This window comes from Hyperolius riggenbachi, chromosome 10 (genome assembly GCF_040937935.1).
Source record: "Hyperolius riggenbachi isolate aHypRig1 chromosome 10, aHypRig1.pri, whole genome shotgun sequence".
NCBI lineage: Eukaryota > Metazoa > Chordata > Amphibia > Anura > Hyperoliidae > Hyperolius > Hyperolius riggenbachi.
In genome coordinates, this window is record NC_090655.1 from 156,021,752 (window position 1) to 156,037,738 (window position 15,987).

Sequence of the window (15,987 nt, forward strand, 5' to 3'; positions counted from 1 at the left end):
CATAACTGAACTAGCCTATTAGAATCTGTAGGTCGTGGTGGAGAGGACTGGCTCACCTTCGCTGCTGCACTGCACACTGTTCTCCATCTTCCCTCTTAATTTGGGAGGACGGAGAGTGGTGTGCAGTAGTGAGAGTCAACGACATAGGTGAATTAACTCTGCTGTACTCCACAGCAGCTAACAGGCTGGTTCAATTTTGCTTAAAGGGGAACTTCAGCCTAAACAAACATACTGTCATCAAGTTACATTAGGTATGTTAATTAGAATAGATAGGTGATATAATTTCTTACCCACCCTGTTTTAAAAGAACAGGCAAATGTTTGTGATTCATGGGGGCTGCCATCTTTGTCAATGGGACAGCCATCTTTTCGGTTGAAAGGAGGTGACAAGGAGAAGGAGATACAGTTCCAACTGTCCTGTGTCCTGATAACCCCTCCCAGCTGCATGCGCTAGGTTTCAAATGTCAAATTCAAAATGTAAAAAAAAAATTTGCACCAAAACAGCAGAACGAGAACAACAAAATCAGAAATCCTATCATGCTTTGCACAGCATCAGGGGAAAAAAAGCCCGGGCAGTTTTCTTTTGTGCAGCTAAAAATGAGGCTTGTATAAGAGAAACAAAGTTCTGATGCTGTGAAACTGTTAAAGAAACACCAAGCCTTTTCAGTGCTGCTGAGTCGATTTTTAGTCCGGAGGTCCACTTTAAGGCGAAACCTAGTTTTATTTATCAGTTGCACATCCGTAGTCAAATATCTGGCAAGGGTGAAGAACATGTTATTGCATTTGAATGGCCAGTGGATGATAAAAAGGCCTGGCGGACAGGAAACAGAACAGTGGTTTTTTTTTTCTTTTGACTGTGTCAGCAATCAACAGCTTATGTTTTGTTTTCATTCCTAAGTAAAATAAGGGCACCTAGAAATCCTCCCAAATTACTGCAGAAACTGATAGCAAGACATTACACCAATAACAATCCAGCCATATAAGGCACTGTACAATCAAACATACAAATTAACCCAAACCTGATCTCTAATGAAAACTGCACAGTGGCAAAAAAGGTTCCTGCAGCTAGTCGTGTGAACCAAGCCCTTAGCCAGCTGGATAGAGAGAGTTCCAAACTTTAGCTAATAACTTTTCAAAAACAAAAGAGTAAATATACAAATCTAAAAAGGATCTTGGATGGATTATACAGTAAATAGGTGCACTTCCTCTGGTCAGAACTGTGTGTCTGGTGTGATCTAAAGTAGTAGTAACCACTTCAGTCTATCTGGATGACTATAGTCGTCCAGATAGACAGTTAGACACATCTGAAGTCTAATTGGACAGGTAAACACATCCAGTATTATAGCAGCCAGTGTGCATGCATGTCCGTGTGACCCCTGCTATTACCCAGCAGCTTTTCCGTAGCGGCGATTGTGGAATGGAACCAAGGGTTCCCTGAACCAATCGCTGTGCCTGCAGTGACATGACCCCAATCAGGAGCCATGTCCATTCATAAATAAGTAATGAAATAAAAAAAAAAAAAGTTAAACACTTCCTTGTTAAACAGGGTAGTGTATCTAGGGCCATCTAATGGCAAAAAGTAAAATTACACACCCCATACATTTTTATAAAAAAAAAAAAACTGTTAAAAACCCATAAAGACCAGTATCGCGAAAAAAGTAGGCAGTTAAAATCTGACAGAACCGACAGGTTTTGGGCCAGTTCATCTCCTCATGGGGGATTCTCAGGGTTTTCTTTGTTTTCAACAGCATTTCCTGAGCAGCAGTTTAACTGCCAAAATAGTAAGATAAAGCCAGCCTCCCTACTCACTTGCACACTATTTTGTCAGTTATAAAATTGTAACTGCTGGCCCAAAGTCGGTTCTGTCAAATTTTAACTGCCTACTTTTTTTTGTTATAGTGGTCCTTTAATAGTTGCCTTAGGGACTTAACTTTTTAAATTAATATGTATGTTATGTGAATATATTACTGTTATTACAGTACATACAGGGCCGGATTTGTACTTTTTACCGCCCAAGGCCACTATCACCAGCTGCCCCCTGACAAACAACTAACGCCCTACCACACGCACACATACACACACACACACACACACACTTTTATTGATCCCAGTAATCAATGTATTTAAAGATGCTTATTAACAATGCAATTTTACTACAAACGACCAACTGTCAATTGTTTTATCGGTCTGTTTTGTGGATCCATTATATCTGAAATGATCGGAATGGTGGTTAATAATTTTTATTCCATTTATGGACCAAATTGATAATTTCCACTCTGATAGGTTGGAGCTGGTGAAGGGTGGAGTTGGACTCGAAAAGCGATGAGGGACAGCTCAGGTCACAGACAATAAGCTGCCCATGTATGATGCCCCTTCACTCCCTGAGTTCCAGACACTTGCCCAACTGCTGTGGTTCACATGTTGGCAGGTTGACTGCATGAGTGTGCCAGCCTGCAACCCGCCCCTTGCTTCCTGGTGCCCTAGGCCATGGCCTATGTGGCCTTGCCTGAAATCCGGCCATGAGTACATAAGGGCTTGCAATTTACCAGACACGAAAACAGACAAACAAGAACTACACCTTTACTTCCAAATATTATATTGCCACCATACATTGTACTAGGAATGCAATTTAAAGGGATACTGTAGGGGGGTCTGGGGAAAATGAGTTGAACTTAACCGGGGCTTCTAATGGTCCCCCACAGACATCCTGTGCCCGTGCAGCCGCTCACCGATGCTCCGGCCCCGCCTCCAGGTCACTTCTGGAACTTCAGACTTTAAAGTCTGAAAACCACTGTGCCTGTGTTGCCGTGTCCTCGATCGCGCTGATGTCACCAGGAGCGCACAGCGCAGGCCCAGTATGGTCTGTGTCTGCGCAGTACACTCCTGGTGACATCAGCGGGAGTGAGGACACGACCACGCAGGCGCAGTGGTTTTCTGACTTTAAAGTCAGAAATTCCAGAAGTGAACTGGAGGCGGGGCCGGAGCATCGGTGAGTGGCTGCGCCAACACAGGATGTCTGCGGGGGACCATTAGAAGCCCCAGGTAAGTTCAGCTCATTTTCCCCCGATCCGCCTACAGTATCCCTTTAAATGTTGTGTTAGCCAGGACTAATGGGCAAATAAAATGGGTGTTGTTTTTTTTTAGTAGCATTGCTTATTTTCAAACTATAGAGGATGGAATTGGAGAAATAGTGTATTTTTTTCAGGTTTTTTTTTTTTATTGTTTTTTTTTCCTATAAAATGCATAGAAAATAAAGTAATTACTGAAAACAAGTATCATCCACAAAAAGCCTAATTTGTGGTAAAAAAAACAAAACAAAAAATAGATCATTCATGTGTGACAAGCAGTGATAAAAGTTATGGCTAAATGAATGGAAGGAGTGCTGACAGGTAAAATTGGCTTTTGGTGTTAAGGCAAAATGGGCTGTAGGCTGAAGTGAACATCTCCATTTTCATAAAGTAAAAATGATGGGAGTATCTTCTTGTGGTCTTCTTCTCCTTTTTAAACTAATGTTAATAATTTTATGCACACCAGGCCCTTCTTAGTTTAGTGTGAGACATTATAAAATCCTAATTCTATTCAATGGTCAGTGTAATAAAATGTATCATAGTTCCTCTTTAATATACAATGACTAGGACAATTATAATCTAAGAATCCTGCTCAGATGGGCGTAACAGGGCAGCAGCAGCTGTGGCTTGTTTAGCCAATGGCAAATGCTTTTCTGCTTGGAAGCAGAAAAGCATTTGACATCCTTTGGCACTGTTTACTGGCATTCCATCATCATATTTTGGCCCCTCAGGGGGGAGGCAGCATCGCCAAATGTAGCTTTTCCTGGATTCTGCAGGTAGCATCCAGGATGGGAAGAGGTAGCGGCAGGATCTACTGTGGCATTTACGTTAACGACAGGAAACTTTCATACTGTTAAAAGCAACTGCTTTTAATCATATGAATGGAAGCGGCAGTTGATCCCTTTAAGCATCACTTCCATTGCCCACTGGAAACAATGTGTTTACCAACCCCAAACATCAATGTGAACAAGCCCCAAGGCAAACCAGCAGGAACTTTTCTGTTGTCTGAACTGGAGTCATCTTCTTATCAAATAATAATAATTTTACTAATAACACATTGCATCTTCACGACCATGGACTAAACATGCTTCCAGCTTCAGTCTGTAATGTTAAAGATATATAATGTTTACATGCTTTGCAATAAACATCACTATGTTAATTACATTAACAGATTCTCTTGTCCAGGGCCAATTGAAGGTTATAGAAAATGTTCTGTACCAATCAGAGTGGTCCTGATATACTGGGTTTTCGTAGATAATGTGTTTTGGCTACAGTCTTTTGAAAATAAACTTTTGTTTTCCACAGCATTGTAGTAAGAGAGCTTTCAGGTCCATTGTAGCCCCTCACACACTCCTAAAAGTTCTGGCTCACCATGAGCTTGCTGTGCACTCTGTGACTACAGATTAGAAACTGTCTCTTGATGTAAGCCGGGAAGGATGGCCGTTTGAGGTGAGGTCAGTGTGAGAATAGGGTTTAGGTTTAGCTGTAGTAAAATATCTATATTATTTGCTGATACTTTATTATCATAATTTACACTTTCAAAATGTAGAACATTGGTAAATTTCCCTGCACCTCTTTATCATGTGTGCATAATCAGGCCCTGTCTTCTCATGCTGGGGTCTCCATATCTACTTTTGCTTTTATACCTTATCTTTTATTTGTGCATTTTCTATTCTACAATTAATACAGTATGCATTTTTAACATTTGTTTTAATGTTCTCTGACCAAAGATGTTTGAAGTTCCCATCAAATTGTCCATGAACTCAACTTTTTTCCAGCATCATTACACTGGAAAGGGATTTTCCTTTGGCTTAAAGCAGTAGGATCAGCCATACTATGCCGGGGGAAAAAAACACATATATAAGTAGATAAATACTTGATCTACTTACATAACACATGTATTATACTGTCCACGTTTTTATTTCAGTGAATGTTATATAGTAAATTACGAGAATTCTGTTCCTGGTGGGGCCATGTCTTTTGCCTACAGTTAAGGCTAACTCGTGATGTAATTTCTGCCCTTTACTTTTTTCTTGTCTCCTCCAATCGCTGAGTCGCCTCAGCCTTGCTTGTAAACACAAGTGAGTAGGGGATTAGGTTTCAGATAAGATGCTGGCAGGGAAATAAAGGGAAGAGGAAGAATAGATTATAGATAAAAAGAACCCCCAGCATGCAATTCTTTGGCACGACTACTAAAGAGCCAGTGTTCCTGAAGTATGTGATAACTTCAAATCATAACAGCAGAACAAGTTTTGAAAGTTTTGAATGCAAGATTAGAATCTTTATCACTTAATACACTCAGACCAGTTGCTGTTGAAATTTGATTTTTATGGTGACGATACCGCTTTAAAGCGTCCTTGAAGTGACAAGTGACAGGATGAGATAAACATATACACATAATTGCAAGAGTCTGATGCAATCCTAAAAATAAAGTTATAAAACTGAAATAAAAATATGAGACTGTTTTCTGTGCTACTATTCTATTGATCTCCAGTGCTACACATACAATTCATGATTTATTTTCACTTCAGGTTCACATTAAATTGTAGCAAGGAAGACTTCCTCATTTACTTACTACTTTTTGAGTTGCACTGTGAATCTGGTGTGTTTGTAAATGGTAATACATAGGGTGGGTTCATCCTCCACTAGGGTCTCCTCATTGAACCTTGAACAGATAATATAACTTTACATGGCTGCATTTTTCGTAACCATTATTGATCTAAAAACCCTGGTTATAGCAAGATGGCAAAAACATAAACTGTCTACTTCCTTTAATTTTCTGTACAAATTAAAAAAATAAAATAAAAAAAACTTACGTTTTTCTCCCACTGTGCCATCTTCCAGCTGCTGCAGACATCTGTCCTAATACAAACAATGTGCATTTCTGTGGTTTAATACTGTGAGTACAGAACACAATGGACACATTTTTCAAAACTAATTTAACATCTTCCATATCTTAATATTTTATAAGCAGAGATGGCCCGAACGGTTCGCCGGCGAACAGTTCCCGGCGAACTTCCGGGGTTCGCGATTGCAGAGAACCGCAAACTTTTCCAGAAGTTCGATTCGCCCCCATAGTACATCATTAGGGTCAACTTTGACCCTCTACATCACAGTCAGCCGGCACATTGTAGCCAATCAGGATACTCTCCCTCCTGGAGGCCCTCCCCCCCTTATAAAATGCAGGCAGCGTCAGGCATTGGACTCACTCGTGTGCATGCAGTAATTAGAGAAGGGAGAGCTGCTGCAGACTCTCATAGGGAAAGCTTAGTTAGGCTCTTGTAGGCTTGTTAGCTTGCTCCTTGCTGATTCTTATTGATAAAAAAAGCACCCCTCAACAGCTTTTTTTTGTGTGTGGCCCACTTGCATTATATTTATATGCAGCCCTGTCAGTCAGTTGCAGCTGGCCTTTGGCCCCTTAATTCCTACTTCGCCACTGCCATGCCCAGCACATTCAGTGACTACCTGTGTGTGTGACATGCAGCTGCACATTTGTAATCCCAATCACTGCACCTGTTCACTGTTTAGTCCACCTACCTACCTACCTACCTATGTGTGTGTGTGACCGGTGCACATTTGTAATACCCAGCAGCACTGCATATACCTACCTACCTGTTGTTCAGTGCACCCACCTACCCACGTGAGCGCACGCAGTGTGATATTTGATACCACCAGTCACTGTTCCGGTTCACGGTACATGTGTGTGAGAGGTGCACATTTGTAATACCCAGCAGCACTGCATATACCTACCTACCTGTTGTTCAGTGCACCCACCTACCTACGTGAGCGCAATCAGTGTGCTATTTAATACCACCAGTCACTGTACCTGTTCATGGTACATGTGTGTGATAGGTAGAGATGGCCCGAACCTCCGATTTTCTATTCGTGAACCAGGTACGCGAACTTCCGTGAAAGGTTCGGTTTGCACGAACTTTCGCGAACCGCAATAGACTTCAATGGGGAGGCAAACTTTGAAAAATAGAAACACTTAAGCTGGCCACAAAAGTGATGGAAAAGATGTTTCAAGAGGTCTAAGATCTGAGTTTTTGCATGGATGAGTGGGAAAGACGCCAAAAGTCCCGGGGAAAAATCTGGATTTGACGCAAAGCAACGTTTTAAGGGCAGAAATCACATTAAATGCTAAATTGCATGCCTAAAGTGCTTTAAAACATCTTGCATGTGTATACATCAATCAGGGAGTGTAATTAGAGTTCTGCTTCACACTGACACACCAAACTCACTGTGTGCACCGCAAACATCTGTTTGCGTAGTGATGGCCGTGCTGGACTGGTGTGCACCATGGCGAGAGTGCAGGCCATGGCGGTTTTCAAGCCCATATGGTCGGGCTGAGGTAGCTGAAGGACAGAACAACAGTGACTGAGTGTCCAGCTGATCAAATTTGGTCTGTCCACAATGAAGCAACTACCTTATTATCTTCTTGTATGTAGGTAGGCATAGGTAGGTGCCCCAGTATAGGTAGGTAGGCATAGGTAGGTGTCCCAGTAGTTAGATAAGCATAGGTAAGAGTCCAGTATAGGTAGGTAGGTATAGGTAGGTGTCCCAGTATAGGTAGGTAGGCATAGGTAGGTGCCCCAGTAGTTAGCTAGGCATAGGTAGGAGTCCCAGTATAGGTAGGTAGGCATAGGTAGGTGTCCCAGTATAGGTAGCGAGGCATAAGTAGGTGCCCCTGTAGTTATCTAGGCATAGGTAGGATTCCCAGTATAGTTAGATAGGCATAGGTAGGTGCCCCAGTAATTAGCTAGGCATAGGTAGGAGTCCCAGTATAGGTAGGTAGGCATAGGTAGGTGTCCCAGTATAGGTAGATAGGCATAGGTAGGTGTCCCAGTATAGGTAGATAGGCATAGGTAGGTGCCCCAGTAGTTAGCTAGGCATAGGTAGGAGTCCCAGTATAGGTAGGTAGGCATAGGTAGGTGCCCTAGTATAGGTAGGTAGGCATAGGTAGGTGTCCCCGTATAGGTAAGTAGGTGCACCAGTAGTTGGGTAGGCATAGGTAAGTGTCCCAGTATAGATAGTTTGGCAGGGCCTGGCTGGCACAGTAATAGCAATTACCAAGGTCCAGCTGCAACAGGTAGGGCTGTATAATGCAGTGTCAGTGGGCAACACAAAAAAAAAAAAAACACATCAGGAGAACATTAGCTCTTAAAAGAGCTGTTGAGGGGCGCTATTTTAGCAATAACAATCAGCCAGGAGCAAGCTAACAAGCTTACAAGAGCCTAACTAATCTTTCCCTATGAGAGAGAGCCAGCAGCTGTCCTTTCACTAATTAATGCAGGCACACGAGTAAGTGTAATGGCCAGCATTGCCTGCCTTTTATAAGGGGGGGAGTGGCTCCAGGAGAGAGTGTAGCCTAATTGGCTACAATGTGCCTGCTGACTGTGATGTAGAGGGTCAAAGTTGACCCTAATGGTGCACTATGGGGGCGAACCAAACTTCCGAAAAAGTTTGCCTTACCTGGCAAACGCGGACCACAGGAAATTTGCCTGGAACCGTTTGCCGAACCATTGGGCCATCTATAGTGACAGGTGCACACTGCATAAACCTACCTGTTGTTCAGTGCACCCACCAAGCTACGTGAGCGCACGCAGTGTGCTATTTAATACCACCAGTTACTGTACCTGTTCACGGTACGTGTGTGTGACAGGTGCACATTTGTAATACCCATCACTGCATATACCTACCTGTTGTTCAGTGCACCCACCTACCTGCGTGAGCACACACAGTGTGATATACGACTCCGTGCATACCTGTTAACTGCACCTGTGTGACTGCACATTGTATTAGTCAAGTCAGTGCATACCTTTCACTTCATCCCCCCCAATATGGACAAAACAGGCAGAGGCAGAGGAAGACTCAGAGGAATCCACCCGGCAGGTCTGTTCGAGGTCGTGCTGATGTAATTTTGTGCGGCCCTGGACCAAAGTACAGTGCTCAGAAGAAGGCATGTCCCATCAACTCCCAAGATTGTCAGGACGTGGTTGACTATTTAACACAGAACACCTCATCTTTCGCAGCCACCAGCGCTACTTCTAGCACCACATCCACTACATTAGACAGTTTGCAGGAGTTATTTGGTGGGGAAATCACTGATGCACAGCCATTATTGTTACAACCAGATGAAGGCGCTAAGCAAGTTACACCACCTCATATGTCTGAGTTAGGCGACACTATGGACGTAAGTTGTGAGGAGGAGGATGATGAAGTACCTGCTGTTGGTGCAGTTCATGAGGTATCTGAGGCAAGCAAAGCTGGGCAGGATGATTATGATGATGACGATGATATGGATGTCACGTGGGATCCTAAGAGACAAGATGACCAAGGAGACAGTTCAGAGGGGGAGTCAGAGAGTAGTAGGAGGAGACGAGTTCCTGAAAGAAGCAGGCAGGGGGAGCTCATCGTCAGAAACAGCTGGTGGCAGTGTCCGGTGCCATGTATCGCCACCTATGGACAGCTAGCCAACATGCCCTTCAACGTCAGCTGCTGCCATCACCCCAGGGTGGCTCAGCGGTTTGGAAATTTTTTAGTGTGTCTGCATTAGATCAGAGCAATGCCATCTGTTCTCTCTGCCTCCAAAAATTAAGCTATGGAAAGGCCAACACCCACGTAGGAACAACTGCCATATGAAGGCACATGCAGAAAAGGCACAAACTGCAATGGAAAGAGCACCTGAGCAAAAGCACACAAAAGAAAAGCCACCGCCCTTCTCCTCTTCCTTCTTCAGGTGCAGCATCTTCAGCCACTTTATCCCTTGCACCTTCACAGCCACCCTCCTCCACTCCGCCTCTCACCTTAAGCGGTTCCTGCTCCTCTGCCCACAGCCAGGTGTCCGTGAGGGAAATCTTTGAGCGTAAGAAGCCAATTTCTGCCAGTCACCCCTTTGCCCGGCGTCTGACAGCTGGCTTGGTGGAACTGTTAGCTCGCCAGCTGTTACCATACCAGCTGGTGGACTCTGAGGCCTTCCGTAAATTTGTGGCCATTGGGACACCGCAGTGGAAGATACCAGGCCACAATTATTTCTCTAAAAAGGCGATACCCAAACTGTACCATGAAGTTGAGAGGCAAGTGGTGTCATCTCTGGCACACAGCGTTGGGTCAAGGGTCCATCGGACCACGGATGCCTGATCTGCCAAGCACGGTCAGGGCAGGTACATTACTTACACAGCCCATTGGGTCAACCTTGTGACCGCTGAAAAGCAGGGAGTACGTGGCTGTGCAGCGGACCTAGTTGGGACACCTCCACGGCTTGCAGGCAGGCCTGCTGCCACCTCCTCTCCTCCTGCATCCTCTTCGCTGTCATCATCCTCCTCCTCCTTGGCTGAGTGGCAGTTCAACTCTACTGGTGCTGTGATTTCCTCTCCAGCTACACAGCCCCAGCTCCCCAGGGCCTATCCTGCATGCCAGGTACGACAGTGTCACGCCATCTTAGACATGTCTTGCTTCAAAACGGAGAGTCACACTGGAGCAGCTCTCCTGGCTGCTCTGAACAAACAGGTGGATCAGTGGCTGACCCCGCACCAACTGGAAATTGGCAACGTGGTGTGTGACAACGGCAGCAATCTCATTTCGGCTTTGAATTTGGGAAAGTTGACACGTACCCTGCATGGCACGGGTGCTCAATCTCGTAATTCAGAGATTTGTGTCTAAGTACCCAGGCTTACAGGACGTCCTACAACAGTGCAGGAGGGTGTGTGGGCATTTCAGGCAGTCTTACACGGCCATGGCACGCTTTGCCGATATCCAGCAGAGAAACAACTTGACGGGGAGACGCTTGATTTGCGATAGCCCTCTCGCTGGAATTCGACCCTCCTGATGTTCGACTGCCTGCTGCAAGAGTAGAAAGCCATCAAACAGTATCTCTACAACTACAAAGGACACAGTCTGGGGAGATGGGAATGTTCTGGCCGAAGTACTGGACACTGATGCGAAATGCCTGCAGGCTCATGTGGCCATTTGAGGAGGTGACAAACCTGGTGAGTCGCAGTGAAGGCGCCATCAGTGACTTGATCCCATATGCCTTCTTCCTGGAGCGTGCCCTGCGTAGAGTGGTGGATCAAGCTGTGGAGGAGCGTGAACAGGAACGAGAGGAAGAGTTGTGGGATCAATTCTCAGCAGAAGCAGATGATTCCTCAACACCTGTGGCAGGAGAGAGGGGGGGGGGGGGAGGAGGAGGCGGAGAAAGAGTCGTTTTAGGAAGAGGAGTCAGATGATAAGGAAGATGTTGTTTTGGAGGAGGGGGATGAGGTGGAAGAACAACCGCAGCAGGTGTCACAGGGGGCTTCTGCTGCTCAACTTTCCCGTGGTATTGTTCATGGCTGGGGGGAGGAGGAGAACTTAGCTGACATCACTGAGGAAGAGCAAGAGGAGATGTACGTCTGCATCCAACTTTGTGCAGATGGCGTCTTTCATGCTCTCCAGCCTGTTGAAGGGCCCCCGTATAAAAAAACTCAAGGGGAATGAGCTGTACTGGGTGGCCATGCTACTAGACCCTCAGTATAGGCACAAAGTGGAGGAGATGTTTCCAAATCACCAGACGGCAGAAAGGATCAGCACTTGCAGAACAAGCTGGCAACTATGCTTTACAATGCGTTTAAGGGTGATGTCACAGCACAATGCAATAAAGGTACCACTGCCAGTAATCCTTCTCCCATGTCCACGCACGCAAGGACAGGATGCTCCAGCGATCTCATGGTGATGTTGGACATGCGGACATTCTTTAGTCCAACTCCTCGCCTTAGCACTTTCGGATCCACCCTCCACCAACGCCTCGACTGGCAGATAGCCAACTACCTGGCCTTAAGCGTGGATGTAGACACTGTAAGCAGCGATGAACCCTTGAATTACTGGGTGCGCAGGCTTGACCTGAGGCCAGAGCTGTCCCAATTTGCCATCCAACTTCTGTCTTGCCCTGCCTCAAGCGTCCTGTCAGAAATGACCTTCAGCGCAGCTGGAGGCATTGTCACTGAGAAGAGAAGTTGCCTAAGTCAAAAAAAGTGTTCAGTACCTCACCTTTATCAAAATGAATGAGGCATGGATCCCGGAGGGCTACTGCCCGCCCGAAGACTAAGTCAGTCCCTGCACACAGCATCTCTGCCTGCACGCCATGTGACTGCCTGCCCCATGACTAAGTCGCTCCCCACACAGCATCTCTGCCTGCAGGCTGCTAGACTGCTTTCTCCGCCACCACCAACAGGGTCCAGGACTCCAGGCAGATTCCTGAATTTTTAAGGCCGCTGTTAGCGGCCGCTATAATAATTTTTCTGGTGCGTGGACATGCCTGCCTAATTTTTCTGGCTGCACTGCAGCTGCAACAACAAAAAAAATGCATGTACAGACGCGGAGCTAGGGGGGGGTCGGGGTAGGACAGGTGCCCCCAGGCGCTAGGTCCCGGAGGGTGCCCAGCTGAGCTGCAGGGTTTTTTTTTTTTTTTTGGGAGGGGAGCAGCATAGAGAAGAGGGAGAGCTGTGAGCAGCGGTGGAGAAGGGGGGCCATCTCCCGCCCCTTCTCTCACCTTAGGGGGCTCTCCCTCCCTCGCTGTCCCCTCCACAACTAATGTCCGTGTGGCTGGCAGCGGTGGGTGGGACTTACCTCCGTCTCGCTCCAGCACCGGAAGTTCGGGTCCTGCAGCCGCTGCTCTGGACTAGAACAGAGTAGCGGCAAATCCATCCGGCGCTGCGACGAGACGCAGGTAAGTCCCGCACGCCGCTGCCAGCCACCCGGACATTAGTTGTGGAGGGGACAGCGAGGGAAGGAGAGCCCCCTAAGGTGAGAGAAGGAGGGGGGAGATGGCCCCCCTTCTCCATCGCTGCTCACAGCTCTCCCTCCACTGCGCTGCTCCCTTGATGCTGTGGGACACCTGACTACATATTCTGGGCACATATACCCCCTGACTACATATACTGGGCGCATATATACCCCCTGACTACATATACTGGGCGCATATACCCCCTGACTACATATACTGGGGACATATACCCCCTGCCTACATATACTGGGGACATATACCCCCTGCCTACATATACTGGGGACATATACCCCTGGCTACATATACTGGGCACATATACCCCTGACTACATATACTGGGGACATATACCCCCTGCCTACATATATTGGGCACATATACCCCTTGACTACATATACTGGGCACATATACCCCCTGACTACATATTCTGGGCACATATACTCCCTGACTACATATACTGGGCACATATACTCCCTGACTACATATACTGGGCACATATACCCTCTGACTACATATACTGGGGACATATATCCCTGACTACATATACTGGGCACATATACCCCTGGCTACATATACTGGGGACATATACCCCTGACTACATATACTGGGCACATATATCCCTGGCTACATATACTGGGCACACATACCCCTGGCTACATATACTGAGCACATATACCCCTGGCTACATATACTGGGGACATATACCCCCTGACTACATATACTGGGCGCATATACCCCCTGACTACATATACTGGGCGCATATACCCCCTGCCTACATATACTGGGGACATATACCCCCTGCCTACATATACTGGGCACATATACCCCCTGACTACATATACTGGGCACATATACTCCCTGACTACATATACTGGGCACATATACCCCCTGGCTACATATACTGGGGACATATATCCCTGACTACATATACTGGACACATATACCCCTGGCTACATATACTGGGCACATATACTCCTGGCTACATATACTGGGCACATATACCCCTGCCTACATATACTGGGCACATATACCCCCTGACTACACATACTGGACACATATACACCCTGCTACATATACTGGGCACATATACACCTGGCTACATATACTGGTCACATATACCCCTGGCTACCTGTTCTGTGGACATCTCTACCCCTGGCTACCTGTTCTGGGGACATCTATACCGCTGGCCACCTATTCTGGGGACATCTATACTGCTGGCCACCTATTCTGGGGACACCTATAGACCTGTGGCTACCTATTTTTGGGGAACCACTGCTGTCGGATTGAGTGTATTTTGGGGAACTGCTGCCAGGTGAGAGGTGTCTACCATATTAAGGGGGAATTCTGCCTATTTATGTGAAATGCTGTCTATTTATGTGCCTCATGACTGCTGAATTTGTCTTGTTGGGGGCCTCAGGGTTACTGAATTTGTCTTGTTGGGGGCCTTATGATTTGTTGGAGGCCTCAAGATCGCTGAATTTGTCTTGTTGGGGGCCTCATGATTTGTTGGGGGCCTCAAGATCGCTGAATTTGTCTTGTTGGGGGCCTCACGATTGCTGAATTTGTCTTGTTGGAGGCATCATGATTGCTAAATTTGACTTGTTGGGGGCCTCATGATTGCTGAGTTGGTCATGTTGGGGGCCTCATGATTGCTGGATTTGTCTTGATGGGGGGGGGGGGGGCTCATGATTGCTGAATTTGTCTTGGAACATGCTGAAAGGTACATACTGAGGGAGGGTGGGTGAGCGTGAGCCTGCTAACTTCCTGTACATTTGGCTCCACCCATAACCACGCCCACATTTATTATATAGTCACGCCCCTTTTTTGGCGCGGCCTTCACCTTAGGGGGTGCATTAATAGTCTTTGTCCCTGGGCGCTGAAAGCCCTAGCTACGCCTCTGGGCATGTACATGTGTAAATTCCCCTTTGTGATGGTTACCTTGCCGCGGTGAAAGGGCTTGCGTATCACAATGAAGCAATGACCGTCGGCTATATGAGTCTCGGGGGGTGGCACACCAAAGATAATAAGGTCGTTGCTTCATTGTGGACCGACCAAATTCGATCAGCTGGACAATCACTGTTGTTCTGTTATTGAGCTACCTCAGCCTGGCGACCATATGGGCTTGAAAACCGCCATCACCTACCTACCTACCTACCTAAAGGCCCCTATACCTACCTACCTACCTAAAGGCCCCTATACCTACCTACCTACATACCTACCTATACTTAAGGCCCTATACCCTGCTACCTATACTGAAGGTCCCTTTAACTACCTACCTACCTACAGGACACTATACCTACCTACCTACTGGCCACTATACCTACCTACCTACAGGCCACTATACCTACCTAAAGGCCCCCTATACGTACCTACCTACCTACCTACCTACCTACCTAAAGGCCCCTATACCTACCTACCTAAAGGCCCCTATACCTACCTACATACCTACCTATACTTAAGGCCTCTATATACCCTGTTACCTATACTGAAGGCCCATATACCCTGCTACCTATACTGAAGGCCCATATACCCTGCTACCTATACTGAAGGCCCATATACCTTTCTACCTATACTGCAGGCCCCTATACCTTGCTACCTATACTGAAAGCTACCAATATTGAAGGCACCCATACCTAGCTAGCTATACTGAAGGCACCTTTACCTCGCTACCTATACTGCGGGCAACTATACAACGGATCGCACAATTCTTATGTGCAGGATTCGTTAGATTCAGGATTCGAAAGGTTCGAGATATTCGAGAACCTTTTCAGATTCGGATTCGGATTCAAAAAAATTGTGGATTCGTCCCATCCCTAGTGCTAACACAGTTAGCATGCCTGAAAGCTTTGGACGTGCAAACTAGGGTGCTAAGTAGTTTGCACTACCAAAGCTGTTACTGATCACACGTTAAGTTGGTGCGCCCGAAACGTTGCACCGGTGCGCAAGAAACGTTGCACCGTTCACGTGTAAAATAGCTTTTCAGTGCACAAACGATGTGATGTTTCGCGCGCAGTGCTAACCTTTGCGCGCAAACGCTTGCATGCATATTAGCGCGTGAAGAGGCCGTTTTCGTGTCCTAAGTGCCTTTTCACTGGCGTGCTAACACTTAGCACCCTTTAGTGAATCAAGGCCATTGCACATTGGAATGTAAACAAAGATACTG